This window comes from Balaenoptera ricei, chromosome 14 (genome assembly GCF_028023285.1).
Source record: "Balaenoptera ricei isolate mBalRic1 chromosome 14, mBalRic1.hap2, whole genome shotgun sequence".
NCBI lineage: Eukaryota > Metazoa > Chordata > Mammalia > Artiodactyla > Balaenopteridae > Balaenoptera > Balaenoptera ricei.
This window is the reverse complement of record NC_082652.1, coordinates 40135719-40153646: the sequence shown is the minus strand read 5'-3', so window position 1 is coordinate 40153646 and position 17928 is coordinate 40135719. Positions and strand designations below refer to the sequence as shown.

Sequence of the window (17928 nt, the reverse complement as noted above, 5' to 3'; positions counted from 1 at the left end):
TTCATCACTCACTTAACAGCGGTTTCTAAGCATCTAAATGTATATATATACACATATATATATATATATCTATATATACACATATATATATACATATATATATGTGTATATATATATATACACACACATACATACATACATTTAGATATATTCTAAAATATATATAAATAAATATGTATATGTGCTCTTAAATATGTCAGCAGTGACCTTCTATTTATAAAGAACAAGAACAAGGCTTCTTCCAAGTGATCACTTTAATAATTATCTATTTAATAATTAATAATTCCTTTAAAAGATTCCATAAAATATATCCATAAAATAATTTAATAATTATCCATGCCTTTGGTCAAGTTCTTCTAGGTGGTGGTCTCTTTTCTCACTCCTACTCGTCAGTATAACAAAAGGAGAAGCCTTCAAATGCAGTTAGTGTGAAACCAAAGACAGCTAAGAGATAATTAGGGGCAGAGAAGAGGAAATGTCAGCTTCTTTCAGGATGACGTTGCTTCCTTTTTATAGGTGGGAAAACCAGTCTTTTCATATTGGCTTGTCAAGGCATAAGTAGCAACGTGGTTCCTAAATGTCTAACAAAATGGAAATAATTTAATAAATTATAGTGCAGCTATACAATAGAATATTATGAGCCAATTAAAATGAGTTTTAGATGGGGAAAATTATAGTGTGGGGAAATCCTCAAAATAAAATGGTAAATGATAAAAATCAGGGTATACAACTGTATGCGTGGTACACCCCCAAGGTTGTTTTACACACACACACACACCAGCACAAAATAGGCATCAAAATGTTAATAGAGGTTATCTTTGGATGTCGAAGCTATGAGTTTTTCAAAAATTTTAATTATTATACTTTTCCTTACTTTCCAAATATTCTATAATGAACATTTATTATTTTTATAATAAGAAGATGGATGTAAAATAGTAAAGAGGTTGTATATTGTGATTTAAATGTAGGCAAGAGCTTCTGAAGATTATAGTTTCCAAAGTTAATGTGGTTTTAATAGTCCTGTTTAGTTATGAAGAGAAATCTGATTTTGCTACGCTGCTTTCCCTTATTCTAGGAGCTTTTTAGCAGATTCCTATTGTACTGCATGGTTCTTATCTTCTCAGCATGCACAGAATTTCCCAGGAGTACCTGCTAAATGTTTTGGGCAAATGACTTTCAGATGACTGGGGCTCAGCCTAGCAAAGGACTACTGCAGTGCATTGAGTTTCCTTCTAATTTAAAGGAGATTATTTAAATTTGCCTAAAGCTCTCAATGTGCTACTTGAAAGTTCTTGCTAAACATAGAACAAAACCAATAAAAATCTCTAGGGAATAAATGTGACAAAAATAGGACTAAGATGCATTTTTATGAGCAGATATTTGAATATTAAGTGTTGAAAAGACATTTATTAATTGGAGATAAACCTCTGAAAACCTATTGAAACATACACATGGGACATGATCATAATGAAGAGATATTGATTTCTACCTTAGAAAAGTATTTTTTAAACAATAAAAATAATGCCATTTGCAGCAACATGGATGGACCTGGAGATTGTCATACCGAGTGAAGTAAGTCAGACACAGAAAGACAAATATCATATGATATTGCTTATACGTGGAATCTTAAAAAAGGCTACAAATGAACTTACCTACAAAACAAAAATAGAGTTACAGATGTAGAAAACAAACTTATGGTTATCAGGGCGTAAGTGGGGGGGAGGGATAAATTGGGAGAGTGGGATTGACATGTACACACTACTATATATAAAATAAGTAATTAATAAGGAACTACTGTATGGAGAACTCTATTCAATACTCTGTAATGGCCTATATGGGAAAAGAATCTAAAAAAGAGTGGATATATGTAATGTATAACTGATTCACTTTGCTGTACAGCAGAAACTAACACAACATTGTAAATCAACTATACTCCAGTTAAAATAAAAACTTAATTAGAAAAACAAAATGAAAATTAGATTGGTATTTCCTAAAAGTTGGCCAGCCCTCATGGAGAAGAGCAGGGCATCCTCGTCAGGACCTACTTAGCTAGGGCTCGGTGCCTGTGGGATTATGAGGAGGTCTGTGAACACGCCTGGGTTAGAAGTGGGCAACACTGTGTGACAGAGCTTCACCTCTGGGGCTCAAAGGCATGGAGTGTGTTCCTGTTTGCTGTCAGACCCCTTCCCTGCCTCTCCCCTGCTCCTATCTGCTATTTCAGGGAAAACACTTCTCAGATTCCTTGCCCTCTGGCTTGATGTAGTTTCCATTTGGCCAATGGAAGCTCCTGGAAGACTGGGGGAGAAGGGTAGAAGCCATGGTACTTTTCTCCCTCTCTCTGTACCTTGGGTGGTGTCTTTGGTTATAGCTTTTCCTCCTTTTTGGTACTGGCTTCTGCCAGGCGATTCCGAATTCTGGGCTCCATCAACACCCTCGGCTCCCTTTGCACTCCCAGCCTCTGTAGCTTCCAGCTGTCACTAATCTGTTTGGCTTCTCTACTCTTTCATCACTTATATATTAAATTCTCAGTATTAAATTCCCTGCAAAATACTCAAATTGGTTTCTGCTTTTCTCACTAGACTTTGGCAATACAGCTGGTTATAATTTAGGTTCATGCTGGGAAATGCACCCCAGCTCAAGGGAACATACAGAAGGGAAGAAAAGTGGAGAGTTTTCAAAGATCCACTGCATCTCAGATATTTTGTCGCAGTGGCAGCAGGGAAAACGCAGGGGCCGCATAGACTGGGGCTTGTTTATGCACAGAGATTTAGAGAGAATTTTAAGCATGTGTCAAAAGAAAAACAAAAGTTGGCTATCTTCATAATTCAGGGCTGATGGCTGATACCTGGCGACTTGTTTATGGATCATGTGGACAAGCCATTTATTTCCTTAGGAATCAGCTTTGATTCCATGGAGCTTCAAACAACACTTATTCTCTTGAGTAGAAACTTTCTGGGAAGACCTAAATTTAATAAAACTTGAACAAAGTCTGAATATAAGAGGACGTCTCCCATGGCTGTGCTAAGCATGATTGGGTAACAGAGTGTATATAATTTTTAAAAAACCACTCTGGGATAATTACTAGGTGCTTTTTAAATTTTAAAATTCTTGACTCTATAAGTCAGGACCATAATTTGTGAAATCAAAGAATTACCAGTTGCAGGGGCTTCCCTGGTGACGCAGTGGTTAAGAATCCGCCTGTCAATGCAGGGGACACGGGTTCAAGCCCTGGTTTGGGAAGATCCCACATGCTGCAGAGCACCTAAGCCGTGCGCCACAACTTCTGAGCCTGTGCTCTAGAGCCCATGAGCCACAACTACTGAGCCCGCGTGCCACAACTACTGAAGCTTGTGTGCCTAGAGCCTGTGCTCCGCAACAAGAGAAGCCACCGCAATGAGAAGCCCGTGCACCGCAACGAAGAGTAGCCCCCGCTCACTGCAACTAAAAGAAAGCCCTCGTGCAGCAACGAGGACCCAACGGAGCCATAAATAAATAAATAAATAAATAAATAAATAAATAGATTTGTAAAAAAAGAAAAAAAAAAGAATTACCGGTTGCTATAGTTTTGTCATCAATGGGAAATTCTTATGATAGAGGCAGGCATAGAACAATTACAAACCGTGCCCTCTAAAGAAAGACGGCAAACAAGATGTGCTCGGTACATAGCAGACAAAATCTTTGCTGAGTGAAGGCATGCACACCTGAAATCATCAATGAACAAGCAATTCTTTCTGTCTGGACTTAATAGTATCTTTTAAGTGAGGTTTTGAAGAATGGCAAGTCATTCTGCAGGCAAAAACAAAGTAGGATTTCAGGAAGACCCAAGCGATAGAGTGGAAAGAATGAGCAGTGGCCAGGTGAGGCTGGAGTGGGGAGGGTTATAAGACAAGGCTGGCTTTGTAGGTCAGATTAAGCAGTTTCGACTTCCTTTTGTGTCCCGGGGGGCACCGAAGGCTTTTGAGTTAAGGAATGACATGACCAGATTTGTGCTTTGCAAGTTCCTTGTGTTATGGAGTCCAAGCTGATACTGCTCGCTGCATGACAGGGCAATAAATCGAGAGATGAGCTGGGAAAGCCAGCAGCCCGAGAAGATGGTGGACTAGTGTCCCAAAGAACCATCTTACCCGAGTTAGAATTCAGGCTTCTTTTGTACTCAAAGGGGAGGGGGTGTGACTGGCTTTTGCCAACTTCTTGATGCCTGAATCCTTTGCTCTTGCATCTCTCCACATAGGCCTGGTCACAATGTCCCTATAAACCTCTGACAAGATGAATGTTATTCTCTGTTCTGCAACGTTTTATCTCTATATGAATGGAAAAGTGTTATATATTTAAAGGTCAGAACCTTGAGAATGGGCTATCCTGTATATTTCAGGCTATGGGCAGCATTCTTTTACAAGAGGTGTAGATCCAGCACGACTAAGCACAGGTAACAGAGCACAAAAGTTAGAGCTAAAGGAATAGATCCAATATGGACTCAGGTTTGTTCTTCTCTGTTACACTTGCATTCACAAGTTCAATAAGTATTTGTTAAACTAAATTTTTGAGAGATGATAATGAAACAGCAGCTAAAAATTCTTCTGAATATAATTACAGTGCTTTAGATTGGGAGCATTTTCATGTGAGGTGTGGTTAACACCTGCTGTTGGTTTCCTAGCAACCATGCATCATTTTGGTGGAGAAAACCAAAGGGTCACTTAACATCTCCACTTAGAACCACTCACAGGACAGTTTGTCTCAAAGGAGACTTTTACCTCATTTGTTCCCTCAGCTTCCAGAGAATACAAGACAGGTCAGAAGGGATGACATGAGGTTTGGGGTGGGTGGGATTGTGCTTTTGCAGGAGGTTTGGTGAGTACAAGATGGGGGAAGCAGTGCAGTGCTCTCCTATCATGCATGCTTGCATCAGAATAAGGTTTTCACAGTAAATGTAAGCACAAAGGAATTGGCAGAGAGAGACTCAGATGACGTGAGAGGCAGGAGATTGTCAGATGAGCTCCAAGGGTGAGAGTTGGGTGAGGGAGGATGAAAACAGAAGGAGTGAAGGGCAGAGCATCACCAAGACACTGAGTATCTTTTTAGTGATCCTTACAACAGTCCTGAAGGAAGTTGTTATCATGCCCAGTTTATAAGTGAGCCACCAGAGACCCACAGAATTTAAGTGACTTGACCAAACTAGCCAGACCAGGGCCTCATCACTCCAGGCATGAGGGGCACGAGCACAGAACTCATTGACCCACTATGGTCACCTGTGGCCAACTTGTGCTAAGTCCACTCTCTGCGATCTTCCTTGACCCCTTTTTGGCACTTGCCCCTCTCCCACTTCCTCCTCAAAACATTGCGTGGTTCCTGTCCTCACCTCTTTCCTTCACCTCCTCCCTCTCCAGCTGCTCCTTGGCTGGCATCTCTTCCCTTCCTCTAAGAGGTGGTGTTCCCCAGACCTCCATGTCCGGCCTCTTCTCTTCTCAAACTACAAACCCTCAGGGGTGATTCGTCTACCATCTGGGCTTCAACCTGCACTTACATCCCACCGATGACCCGTAAATGTATGCCTTTGCTTCAGACAGTTCAGCTGCCTTCAGTTCCATACTTCTCAGATATAAATAGGTGGATATCCCACACTCATTTCAAATATCAAAGCAGAACCCACCATTCCTACCCTGAAGCCCCCATCTGATTCCAAATTCTGTTATGAGTTTCTGATCAGGGGACAATTTATTTCAAAAATATGGCCAGTGTTCTCTGGGGATCCTTTCAGATCTCAAGTCTATAATGGCAGAACAAGCATATCACAACCCCAGTTTAATGCCAGCATGGCTACTCCGAGAAGGGAAAATAAATCTCAATCTGTAATGTGTGTTTTAGAAACCAGATCATAGCTTTGTCCCAAATGTGAGATTTGCTCAGTAAACCTCTCACTCCTCACTCGCACTCTTCCTGGTGATCTTTTCCTTGACTCTATCAGGTGAGAAGAGGAGCGGACGATGGATAGGAGGGAGGGACAGGAGACCCTTACAGAACTGGGTTGGTAACTGCTGGGAATGAAGTCGATTGCCAAGCAACAGTGCCCTCTCCTCACCTCCCCCTAGATATCAGTTTGTGATATTCCATTCCTCCCTCCTTTCTTTTAGGGCTGCTCTTGGTATTTATTTTAACTAGATTGTACCTATATAAGATAGGAAGGAAGGGGATGTATATGTCATATTCTTAGGATCACACAGCTGAATATCGAATTTGCAGATCATAAGAGAAATGCACAATTCTTCAAATAAAGATGTCTTCTTTTGGCCATTACTTATTTAACAAATGTTTATTGAATGTGTCTGCTTTGTGTCTGATACTCTGCACAGTATTGAGTTGAAATGTCTTCCACAAGAAAGTTTATAAACAAAAATAGGTCCCTTGGGTCCAAGAAAGACTAAGAATTGGCTGAAGGATTACACATTAAAATTCTAACTTTAAGAACATATGTGGGTTGCTGAACATGACGTCAATAGATTAAAAATCAATTGTAAATACACCAGTAATAAGCATCTGAAAAATACCATTTACAACAGCAACAAAACCACAAAAGAACCTAGAATTAAACTAACAAATGATGTGTTAAGACTTGTGTGGACAGAATTATAAAACTCTATGAAAAAAATATTTGAAGAAATCTAAACAAATGGAGATATCTCTCCCATGTTTGTGGATGGGAAGACATCAAATCCTAAAGAAGTCAATTCTCCCTAAATTAATTTGTGAATCCAATAGAATCTAGGCAAAATCCCATAGTTGATCCTAAAATTGATACAGATAAGTAAAGGGCCAATAACAGCCATAGAAATTTTAAATACAAAGAACATGGCAGATTTGTCCTACCAAATGTTAGGATTTCTTTTAAGGCTATAGGAATTACGGCAGTGGTGCCAACCACTGGAACAGAATGGGGACCCCTGAAATAGACTTATGCGTAACGGAGTCTTGATACACAACAGAGATAGAATTATCAATTAGTGGTGGAAAAGTGGGCAATTTAGTAAATGGTGCTGAGAAAACTGGCTCTCCACGGGGAAAAAAATTAAATTACATCACCATCGCACACCATCTAAGCAAAAATCTATTGCAGATAGCTTAAATATTAAAGTAAAACTTCAGTAGGCCTAGAAGAATAGGTATGAGATATGTTTATAATGCTGAGGGTCAGAATAATTTCTTAAGACACAAAAACACAGACTGTAAAGGAAAAGATCGATACATTTGTTAAAGGAAATTTTCAGAAAAGGTAAAATCATGACTCTCATACAGATATAAAATGAACGTGTATTAAAGATTTTATTTACTTCATTATTAATGAGGGAACCAGGCAGGCATTACAACTGTTAAAAGGAGAAAGCAGAGAACCACATGTTTATATATGGAATGAAGGAATGTTGAAATAAATTTACAACTGGATGTGAAGCTGGCTTTTCCTGCAGGCAGGTTGTGGGAGGAGGAGTAAGGGGTTTGGGCAGAAGAAGGCAACTGAACCACCACCAGACAGAATTTATTTTCACGTCAAGAAACAACAATTATTTTGCATTGCTAGCAGGATCTGCAACTTAAAAGTTGTAAAATAGCTCAAAACAATGAACAGCTAAAATCCAGTAACACAGAAGGATGTGCTCTAAACAATGCATGATTTTCCACTGAGAACACACAATAATCTTTTGTGTTTATTCCAAATCTGTCACATATTTGACAACATTAAAAAAAATTTTTGCCCATCAAAAGACATTATAAAAAAGTGAAATAATAAGCCACAGATTGAGAGAAGCACTTTGTAATGACTATAATTAACAAAGGATTAGTATTCAAAATAGATAAAGAATTCCTACAAATCAATTAAGAAACATAAAACAGCCAGCAGAAAATGGGCAAATGACATGAACAGGCAATTCTAAAAAGAGAAACTCAGAATGACAAAGAGATGTATGCAAAGATGCTCAACTTCACCAGTAATCATAGAAATGCACATTAAAATCACAGTGAGATAACATTTGACATTCGTTAGATTGGAAAAAAAATAGAGTAGGCTGACAGTTACAAATGTTGAGGACTACATGGCACTATGGGAAAAAAAATTGGTCAGAGTGTAAATTGGTACAACCACTAGAGCAACTTGGTTATTGCTTGTAAAGTTAAGGCTGCATGCCCTCAAGCCAAGTGGTTCATTTCCTGCAGGTCTGAGTTCCTGGGGCAGCGTCATGGCTCTGCAGAATGGCAGCAGTCGCCTTGAGTTGCTCAGGCTTTGGGGGGCAGCACCCCTAGCTTTGCAGTGATAGCCGCAGCTTCCTCACATGGCTTCATCTGTGGCTAGATCTGCAGCTCTTGTCTGAGTAGCACTGAGCCCAGTGTTTCAAGTCTTCCAAGAATTCTGGGAGATATTTTTTCTGCTTAAACTGGCCAACGTCAGTTTCTGTTGCTTGCAATTTAAAATCTCGACTGATATGCCTTATAAGGCATCCTTGAAATCGATAAAATAAAAAGGATTAGAATCACATAGAGAGACTGACAAATACCATGATCAGAATGGCTTATCCATGTTTTGGGGTTTTTTTTAACATCTTTATTGGAGTACAGTTGCTTTACAATGGTGTGTTAGTTTCTGCTGTATAACAAAGTGAATCAGCTGTACATATACATACATCCCCATATCTCCTCCCTCTTGTGTCTCCCTCCCACCCTCCCTATCCCATCCCTCTAGGTGGTCACAAAGCACTGAGCTGATCTCCCTGTGCTATGCGGCTGCTTCCCACTATATCCATATTTTTTAAGTTGTAAGAATTATGAACTTACTTTTCTCTCTTTGCAAGATAACCAAGAGGAGACAGAAACTAAATTATAAGCCCATATAATTTATGATTCTCCAAGTTTGCTACTTGGTGAATAGCAATAAAGTAACTTGACAATAGTGAGAGGACCCAAGAACACAAGAGGTCATTTGATACGATGTTATTTATAGAAAACACCGTTATAAATTTAAGAGTATTATTTAAAATAGCCAACTGGGAAACCCATGCCACAAATCACCTTAGATTATGGCCTTCGAGGTCATTAAAAAAAAAAATGACTTTTTGTTTACCCTAAAGTTTGATAAACAGGACTTTATAAAGAAAACTTTTTTTTTTTTTTTTGGATGATAATGTTGCCCAGTCTACCTTCTTAAAGAACAGAGAGAAATTATTTATTTCATTTGGCAAAAATACAGTTTCTCTCTTCCAAGAACTCAAAGTATGTGTACAAATATTAACTGATAGCCTTGTAGAGATGGAGGAGAAGGGGTGGAGGGCCGTGAAGGGGGAAAGAGGAGGAAGAGGGAAGGAGGCAACTGCAGGGGCACGTGGTCAAGATGATAAAATGATTTTCCTGTTTTACTTAATAATCCCCAAGGTGTCCACACCTAGGTCAGTTCACCAGTAAGTCAGCTGCAGTATACTCTGTCCTCAACCTAACATTTGATCTATAAATGAGAGCGCCCTGCTTTATATGGTTGTTCTTGTTCACTTGTGTCTCTGTCTCAGCTGGGAAAACGTGTAAATATTTATACAAACCAATCTGTTATCTCAGAATCCAGGATTTTCTCAAAGCGGCTTCAGTTCAGCTTAATGAATATTTATTGAGCATCTTCTACCTTCTGGGCATTCTAGGGATTTGGTGGTGGATATATTCATGCAGTGCTTTTCACAGTGTGCTCCTGGGGCGAGTAACCTCGGCACCACCTGGGAATTTTTGAGAAATGCAAATTCCAGGGTTCCACCCCATTGCTACACAATTGGAAACTCAGGGGTCCTGGGCCAGCAATCTGTATTTTAGCAAGTCATCGGGGTGACTGTGAAACAGTAACCTTTAAGAGCCACTAAAGTTGTGTTAATGGATGATTTTCAATACCGTAACAGCTCAGTAACTGTTAGATGAATGGATAAATGACAAAACGAAAACAACAACAACAAAAATGAATGAGCTGCTGTAGAGTTCAGGACAGGATAAAGTATTTGCATATTTATAAGAATGGGCGAAAAGGGCTCGGTCTCACAGCTTTCCCTGTTGACTTTGGCACACTCCTGTGTTCCCAGAACAGTTGTCGATTTCTATTTCTCTGCTCATTACTTTATTGGTCATTGTCCACTGCCAGCTGTGGGAAAAACAAAACGACAAGATAAATGAACAAGATCAGACAAAACCAGAAGCAGCAGCATTTGGGAACCGGTGATGTCAGGACAGCAGTTTTGGTTTTCTACTGAGAAATTGGGGTAAACATGAATAGAGTCTGGTTTGTTATTTATTTAAGAGACGAACAGAATTCATTGTCAATTCACTGTGCCCTGGTGTGGAGAGAAGACAGGCTTCCCCCTCTTTCTGGAAGAGGCTGGCAAAGCTTAGCTCAGCTGTTTTAGTGAAGTCAGAACTTGCTTGGGGACACAGGACTTCCTCCACAAAAGATTTTTTTTTTAATGAAAGAAACACTTTTGTGTCTTCTAAGCTTCCGCTGGCCCCCAGCCTGGTTCTCTGCAGCCCCTGTCTTCCCACGATCTGACTGCGAGTCTAGAGGGGCTTTCTTTGGCATTCTAAACCCTGCGACGTTTTGCCCAGGCCTTGGAGTGAAATAAGGGCCTCCGAGAACCTCTTGAAGTGAATTTCATGGGAGTCTCAGCTGGGAGCCCTGGAACGTATTCTGCCCCTGGGGAGACTGGAGATGAGGACACTTTGGTTTCGTAATGTGACTTTTGTCACAGTAGAGCACACTTTGGATTCTCACTTCCTGTTTTAATTTTGTCTGGAAATAAGAAAATCTGCTGAGATTTCATTTCAAAAGAGCAGTTCGACTTTGTGAAGAAAACTTCTCTGCAAATTAGAAAAGCGAAGGAGAACAAAACTGTAGTCAGCAGTACAGACAGCCAGTTAAATACTAATTTCAGAGCCAGTTAACACTGGTGGTTAAATAGACAGTATTTAGCATGTGCACCGCGTTCTGAGCACCGTGGCGGCGGGGAGGAGGGGAGAGTAGAGAAAGCATCGCACAGGAGGGGCCTTGGAATGAGATCGCAGAGCTGTTGGGGGAGGGGGCACCGGGAAGGCAGGGGGGAGCACAGGGGTCGCAGGTGCGAGCGGATATCATAGGCTTGCAAAGCTGTCGGGAGTCAGGCTGTGAGGGGTCTTGTACCAAGTTAAAGAAACGTGGACTTCACCCCATAGGCCAGAGGGAGGTGTTGAAGGTATTTCCTCCGGGAGGATGGGCTGTGCCCGCTGGGCTTGCGAAGATCACGGTGCTGGAAAGGAGGAGGCTGCTGGGATAATCCAGGGAAGCGGTGGCCTGCGGGGGCGCAGCCTCCTGGTCTGGGCTCTTCTTTTACCCCAGAGCCCACTGGCAGAGCAGAGTTCACAGCCCCTGCCCAACTGGAGGCGCGGCTGGAAACGGAATAAGGCATGCCAGAAAGTTCTTGGAAGTACCATATTTTGTCTTTAAAAAAATCATGCAAATGTTTGCATTCTGCTTCATTCAATCGGGGCTCCAGGAAGCTGGGCCATATCTGTTTCCTGTGGCCTTTGGTGTCCCCTGCATCCCCCAGGGTCACCCATACTCCAGTCTGGGGAGGGGCCTGCCCCGTGTTGACATCCCCTTCAAACACCATAGGAGCAAAGTGTTTGAAGGGGCGGTATTTGCAGAAATAATACCTTTCTGTGCCATGTGCACAATGGCTCCACTTGTCTTAAGGATTTACTGAATTGGATTTCCTTAAATGGATTTTATTGTCATTCTCTAATACCTTTAATACCCCTCATACCTCTAATACCCCTCACTCTAACTGATAAATACGTAACTGACTTTACAGGTCAATAGCTGGCTACTGAGTGGGTATAGAGTGCCAGGGGTGACTCCCAAATGGGAGGTCTGGCTTTAACTTGATTGCAGAGTATTTCATATTTTATATCTAACTTTTCTAAGATAGATAGTAATAGTTAACATTAACTGGGCACTTACTAGCTTCCAGACACTACATGGGGGTAGGTTATTTCATTTCCTCTTTACAAGAAGCCCCAGGTAGATGTGTTATTGTTATTATTATTATTTCCATTTTATAGATGAGGCAACTGGGATTTGGAGATGTTTTAAGTTACTTAGATTTCCACAGCCAAGAAATCCAAGAGCCAGGATATGGTCTCAGGTGGTCAAAATCCAACATGTGAGTTTTTAGCCTCTCCACTAGAGGACTGAAATCGAAACTTTGGTGGATGACTAGACAGTAACACTTAAGATCTTTGCAACCCTGACATCCGATGAGTTAGTGAACTCTTAAAAGAGCAGATGGATTCTGATAAGAATTGATGGATAGAATTTCCCTTGAAATTACACTTTTTCTCCAGTATGTTATCTTAAGACAAAATGGTACCCAGTGAGACTTTTCCATTGGATTTTTTTCTTCATTTTCATTGGGTATATAGGTAGAAGTGGCAGAGATTAATATATCTCAAAGAAAACTTGATTTTCTTTTTAGTTGTAAAACGAAAATAAAGATATTGTCACTGTCTTAGCCTCCTAGGGCTGCCTAACAAAATATTACAGACTGGGTGGCTTAAACAAGAGAAATTTATTTTCTCACAGTTCTAGAGGCTGCAAAGTTGAAGATCAAGGTGCCAGCAGGGTTTGGTTTCTGGTGAGACCTCTCTTCCTGGCTTGCTGGTGGCTACTTTGTCCTCATGTAGCCTTTCCTCTGAGGGAGAGGGGAGAGAGAGAGAGAAAGAGAGAGACCTCTTCTTTGTACAAGGCGACCAATCCTATTGGATTAGGGCCCCACCCTTATGCCCTTATTTAACCTTATTTACCTCCTAAAGGCCTTATTTCCAAATGCTGTCACCTTTGGTATTAGGGCTTCAACACATGCAGCTAGGGGACACAGTTCAGCCTGTAGCAGTCTCTGACATTTGCCTTGGCAGGTAAGCTGGGGCAGCGGCCCAGTGACTGTCCCAGGTCCCCCTTGTGCACATGGGGGAGCCAGCCCTTCCCAGGCTGTACATTTCACCTGCCTCACCCTCCTCCATGTGTCTGGAACACTCAGGGCCTGTGCAGATGCCAAGTCCCCATCTATCACTACCTTGCTGTGTTTTTGTTATCTTATGCTTGCAAAGCTTCCCCTGGGTTTAAAAATGCAGTAGAAGTCTCATAATGAATTGCATCATTCTTTCTGGTGCATTTAAGTGGAAATCACTGTTATATATGTTCTTCCAGTGAAACTCCACTTCCTTTGCATATACATTACAGAACAGCAATAATACAATTCATCATATTTCTAGAGCACTTTACAGTTTTCAGATTGATCTCACTTACCTAATTTCCTCATATGATCCCTAGGTGATCAGCAAGATGAGTATTATTACCCCCATTTTACAAATGAGGAAATCGAAACTCAGAGGAGTTCATCGACTCACACAGATAAGCTGGGAAATTCTTCTATCTGCAAATAGTGTTCTTCCTACAGTGTCTCATGTATCACCTACACCAGCCTCTGTAGACTTATGCCCCAGTTTCTCAATGGCATCTATTCAGTCTCTTATCTCCTCTGAGTTCAGTACCCCCTTGATCCAAGAACAAATTCTTCCTGGAATTAGGTTCTGGATTGTGGTGACCTTGCGTCAGTTCAAGGGCAAAGTTCTGGAAGATTCGGGTGAGGCTTGTTTGTAGTGTCCCTATGTGATGGCTGCCTCTGGGTGCTTCAGGGTCACTTAGCAGCTGAGACACAGCACTGCCTTGCTCACGAACACCCCTGGCTTGTTTTGACTGTACATCGATGTCATCTCTGGGCTGTGGCTACAGTGGTTTGGGGATGCAAATCTTCACAGATGGCAGGTCAGACTGTAAATACTCCACTCCCATCCCATCGTAAAACCAGTCCAAGGAAAACACCAGAAACTAATTAAAACTAAGACAACAGTGCAAATATTTATGGGGGCAGAAATTCAAACAATGCTAGCAAAAACAAAGCATGCTTTTCAGATTGGTATTAATTAAGGTAAAAGAAACATAATGCTATGTAATGGAAATATATATATTTTTTACCATCAGATTTGATACCTGCAAATGATTGTTTTAACTGGGAGGATAAAGTCATATAAGTTATTTACTCAAAATGGTAATTAATTTCAGCCATTTGCCTTCATACTGATCGTCTAGTGTTGCACGGTGTCATAGGAAGGGCACAGGAACGGGAGTCAGGATAAATGCTGCAAGGAGTTGTGTAACTTTGAGCATGTCACCTAATCCTGTCCAAAGTGACCTTCGGTTTCTTCATTTGAGAGGAAAAGAAGAGAAGAGAGGAAAAGAGAAAAAAGAAGGGATGGGGAAGAAAGACAGCTCTGAAGACACTATCATCCAGAGGGGCTGAAATGTCTAATCTCTAATGTATTGGCTCAGGCTGTGGACTTGAACTGGGGTGCCCAGGTTCAAATCCCAGCTCCATCATTCACTAGCTGTGACAAATTCCTTAGCTTCTCTGTGCCTTTTTTTTTTCTTACTTGTAAAACCAATCTGTGTTGTGAGCATTAAGTTAGTAACTGTAAGTACTTTCAATAATGCCTAGTTCATAGGAAGTACCTTGTAAGTGTTAGGTGTTACTATTATCATCAGATGATCTTTACTTGGAGGATGGAATAATGTGCACTGGAGGAAAGAAAGAATGGAGGGGATTTCTCTAAGGATTCTGTGCTTCTGACTGGGGAATAAATAGCAGAGGGGAAAGAAACTAATATTTAAGTATGTATTATATTGGAAGCTACTGTATTCCCACTGACTAGATCAGAGATGATACAAATGAGGACTCAAAACAATATTTGTTCTAGTAATAAATAATCCTGTGATTTTTTTTTTTAATTTCTGTTTTTTGGGAGAGGAGTCTGAAGATCAGAGAGGTTAAGTAATTTGTTTGAGATCACACAGCTAGCAATAGCTGAGCTGGGATTTGAGCCCAGGTCTCCGTGGCTCTGAAGCCCCTGCCCCTTCCATCATACCATGATGCTCTCACAAGGGGTCAGCCAGGAAGGGGACACTAATGTGCCCTGCCAGAGTGAGACAGGGCTCCTGCTTGGTGATTGCTGCACAGCAGACAGAACCAGGAGTGCAGTAATTCTACCAAGTGTTGCCTGGGTGCCCCTTTATCACTGGCTGCCGCCCTCCGTTGCCTTCCAGCTGCTACCATCATCCAACTCTCCCCTCACCCCTCTCAGCTTCCATCACCAATGCTAGGTCGGGGTGGGCTTGATATGGCGTTTCACATGCAAAATTAGCAGATACGTGGCTGACCCTTAGCTGGCACAAGGCAGGTATTCAATATGTTTGTTTTTCTCCCTTTGCTCCCTTAACCTCTGACAGCAGTCAGGCCTGCCTAAGGCCAAGGACCCAGCTGATTTAGATGTTCAAGTTAAAGGCCAATCATGGTATGAGCTGTTAGGGATCCTGAGGTGAGTGAAGCCCGCAGGACGCTGCCTTCGGGGAGTTTATGTGTAACCGGGGACAGAGCCATGCTGCAGGGGCGTGCAGAGTGGCGAGTGGTGACGCTAGTGGAAGGAGGAGGGGTGGCTCAGCTGCAGGAGGACTGGGGGGCGCTCCACACAGAGAGCGAGTTTTGAGCCAGGGAGGGGTGCGAGGAAGGGCAAAACAGAGACCACCGCAAATGCAACGGTCAGAGTCACAGAAGACCCAGAGCTTCCAGGACTTGGTGAGCGCTCAGGGCTGCACGTGGTACAGGCTGCCTGGGGAGGACATGGGGCTGCGCGGAAGGGACGTGCAGTGCTCCGGGGCCTGGACCATCCCCAGGGCCAGGGTCCGGGCGACTAAGGAGGAGAGCAACGTGGTTGGACTGGTTTGGGAGAAACTCCCTCAGGCAGTACGTTCAGATGCTACGGTGGGGGGATAGGTTTATGCCGGAGGAGCAGTTAGGAGACCCTCCCAATTCATCCGTGGCCTCCTCTAGAGCAGGCGATTGAGGGAGAGTTGAAGAGAAATGACTGAGGCGGCATCATAAGCATTTGGTGACTGGTGGGGGTGAAAACTCAGGGAAAGAATCATGCAAGCGTTTCCTGTTGAGAGACTGAGCAGGTGATGACCATTTAACGGAGGAAGGAAAAGCCAGATGAGGACAGCGTAGGCTCACAGCCCAGCAGTATAACAGAGACAATACTCTCTTTCAAAAAGCACCCATGAGAAGAGTCCGCTCCCAGAGCCTCAGCAGGGAGGCGTGCTGGACCCCTGAGCATCCGGTGTGTGAGGGGGGCCTCAGGGACAGAGCTCTCAGAGGGAGAGGCTCCCCCACTACAAGGGAAGGGATTTCTGAGGAACTGCAGCAGGCAGAGCTCAGCTTTGGAGGAAGGCACTTCATTCATTCATTTCTTCATCCTTTCATTCATGGAGTGCCTGCTGCATGCTGGCTCAGAGCTAAAGGGAGGGAAGCAGAGGTAGGAGAGCCAGTGCTCGTCCTCCAGAGCCTCACAGACTAGCTGTGAAGGAAGAAGTAACAGGGGAAGCATGTTCCAGTACAATCCACGCTATGGTAAAAGTGAGACAGGAAAGAATGGGGAAGGCTTCCTGGAGGAGGTGGCATTTGACTTGGATCTTGAGAGGTTTGTAGAAGTTGGCCAAAGAATAGGACCTGCACCTTCCACCAGAGGAAACAGCTTTTGCAAAGTGTGGGGAGGAAGCAGAGTGGGACCAGAAAGAGATTCAAGGTGCATGGAATGGGAAACAGGTGACCCTGGATTTTAAAAATGAACTTTGAAGAACAATGGTAACTATGTGAGGTGATGGATGTGTTAATGAACTTGATCATGGTAATTATTTCATGATGGACACATATATTAAGCCCCATTGTACACTAAAAAAGAAAAAGAATAAATCATATTATACAACCTGAATGTATACAATTTTTATTTGTCAATCATACCTTAATAAAGCAGGAAAAAAATGGACTTTTGTTACCAACCCTTTCAAGTCGGGTCCCAGCGGGAGTCCTTCTGCCTGGTGTCTTTCGCACCAATAGAACCAGACCAAGTTGGGTTCAGAAGCAAAGGAAAGCTTTATTCTTTGATCAAAGAATGGAGAGCTGCAGGACTGCGATCCAGAGCACAAGGTCTCCCCCAGGCCGTGGGCCGGGCTGCTTTACAGGGATCCCGTCAGCGGGGAGAGGGCAGGTTCTCAAGGGAAGGGCACAGCTGTGCTGTTCACACTCCAGATCGCAGTGCGGGGCGCAGCATCTCTGCACGAGGCCCCCTGTGAGCAAGCGAAACTAGAGGAAGCACAAAGGAAGAGGTTAGACCTTATCGCCTCGATTCCCTCTTATTCCCCCTCCCCCAGCCCAGTGGGCTTTGCTGGTGACACTGAGCAATTTCAGAACAAGAGGTTAAGGATGTTCCCAAGTAGTAATAACAGCCCCATATCAGGTATAAGCCGCCTCACCCCAACTCTGAAGGGCACTGGCGGGACAGCAGGGGATACACAGGCGGAACCTGCGGGTGACGGTAAGTGGGTCTGCTGGGTGAGGCCAAGCCAGCTGGGGCACCGCCCGCGCTTGGCCCAGGACACCTGCCGATTCCTCCCGTGTGTGTGGAGGGAGGGACGTGAGCCTCTTGAGCCCTCTCCCGAGTGTTTGCGGTTTGTTCACCAGGGGCTTCAGCCAGGTGACGAGTAACCCGCAACACGGCACTCGGGTCATGGTGCGGCTTCACTCAGGCCAGCTTAGAGACCCACGGGGACTGAGTGCCCAGGTGTGTTTTACAGTTACCTGTGGACAGGTGGGTCCTTCCTGATCGTGGCAGGCAACGTTGATTCTGCTCAAACCAGCAGGATGTCCCCCTGTACCTTTCACCGTGATGAGTTACAGCCGCTCAAATGGGTCAAAATATCTCCTTTTCTCTCCTGAGCAG

General features: G+C 42.9%; 1 long non-coding RNA gene across 4 annotated transcripts in view; it reads left to right on the top strand.

The window, feature by feature from the left end:
* Window positions 1-17928, top strand: part of LOC132347428 (uncharacterized) — a 91119-nt gene that overhangs the window by 37633 nt on the left and 35558 nt on the right. The window lies entirely within an intron of this gene.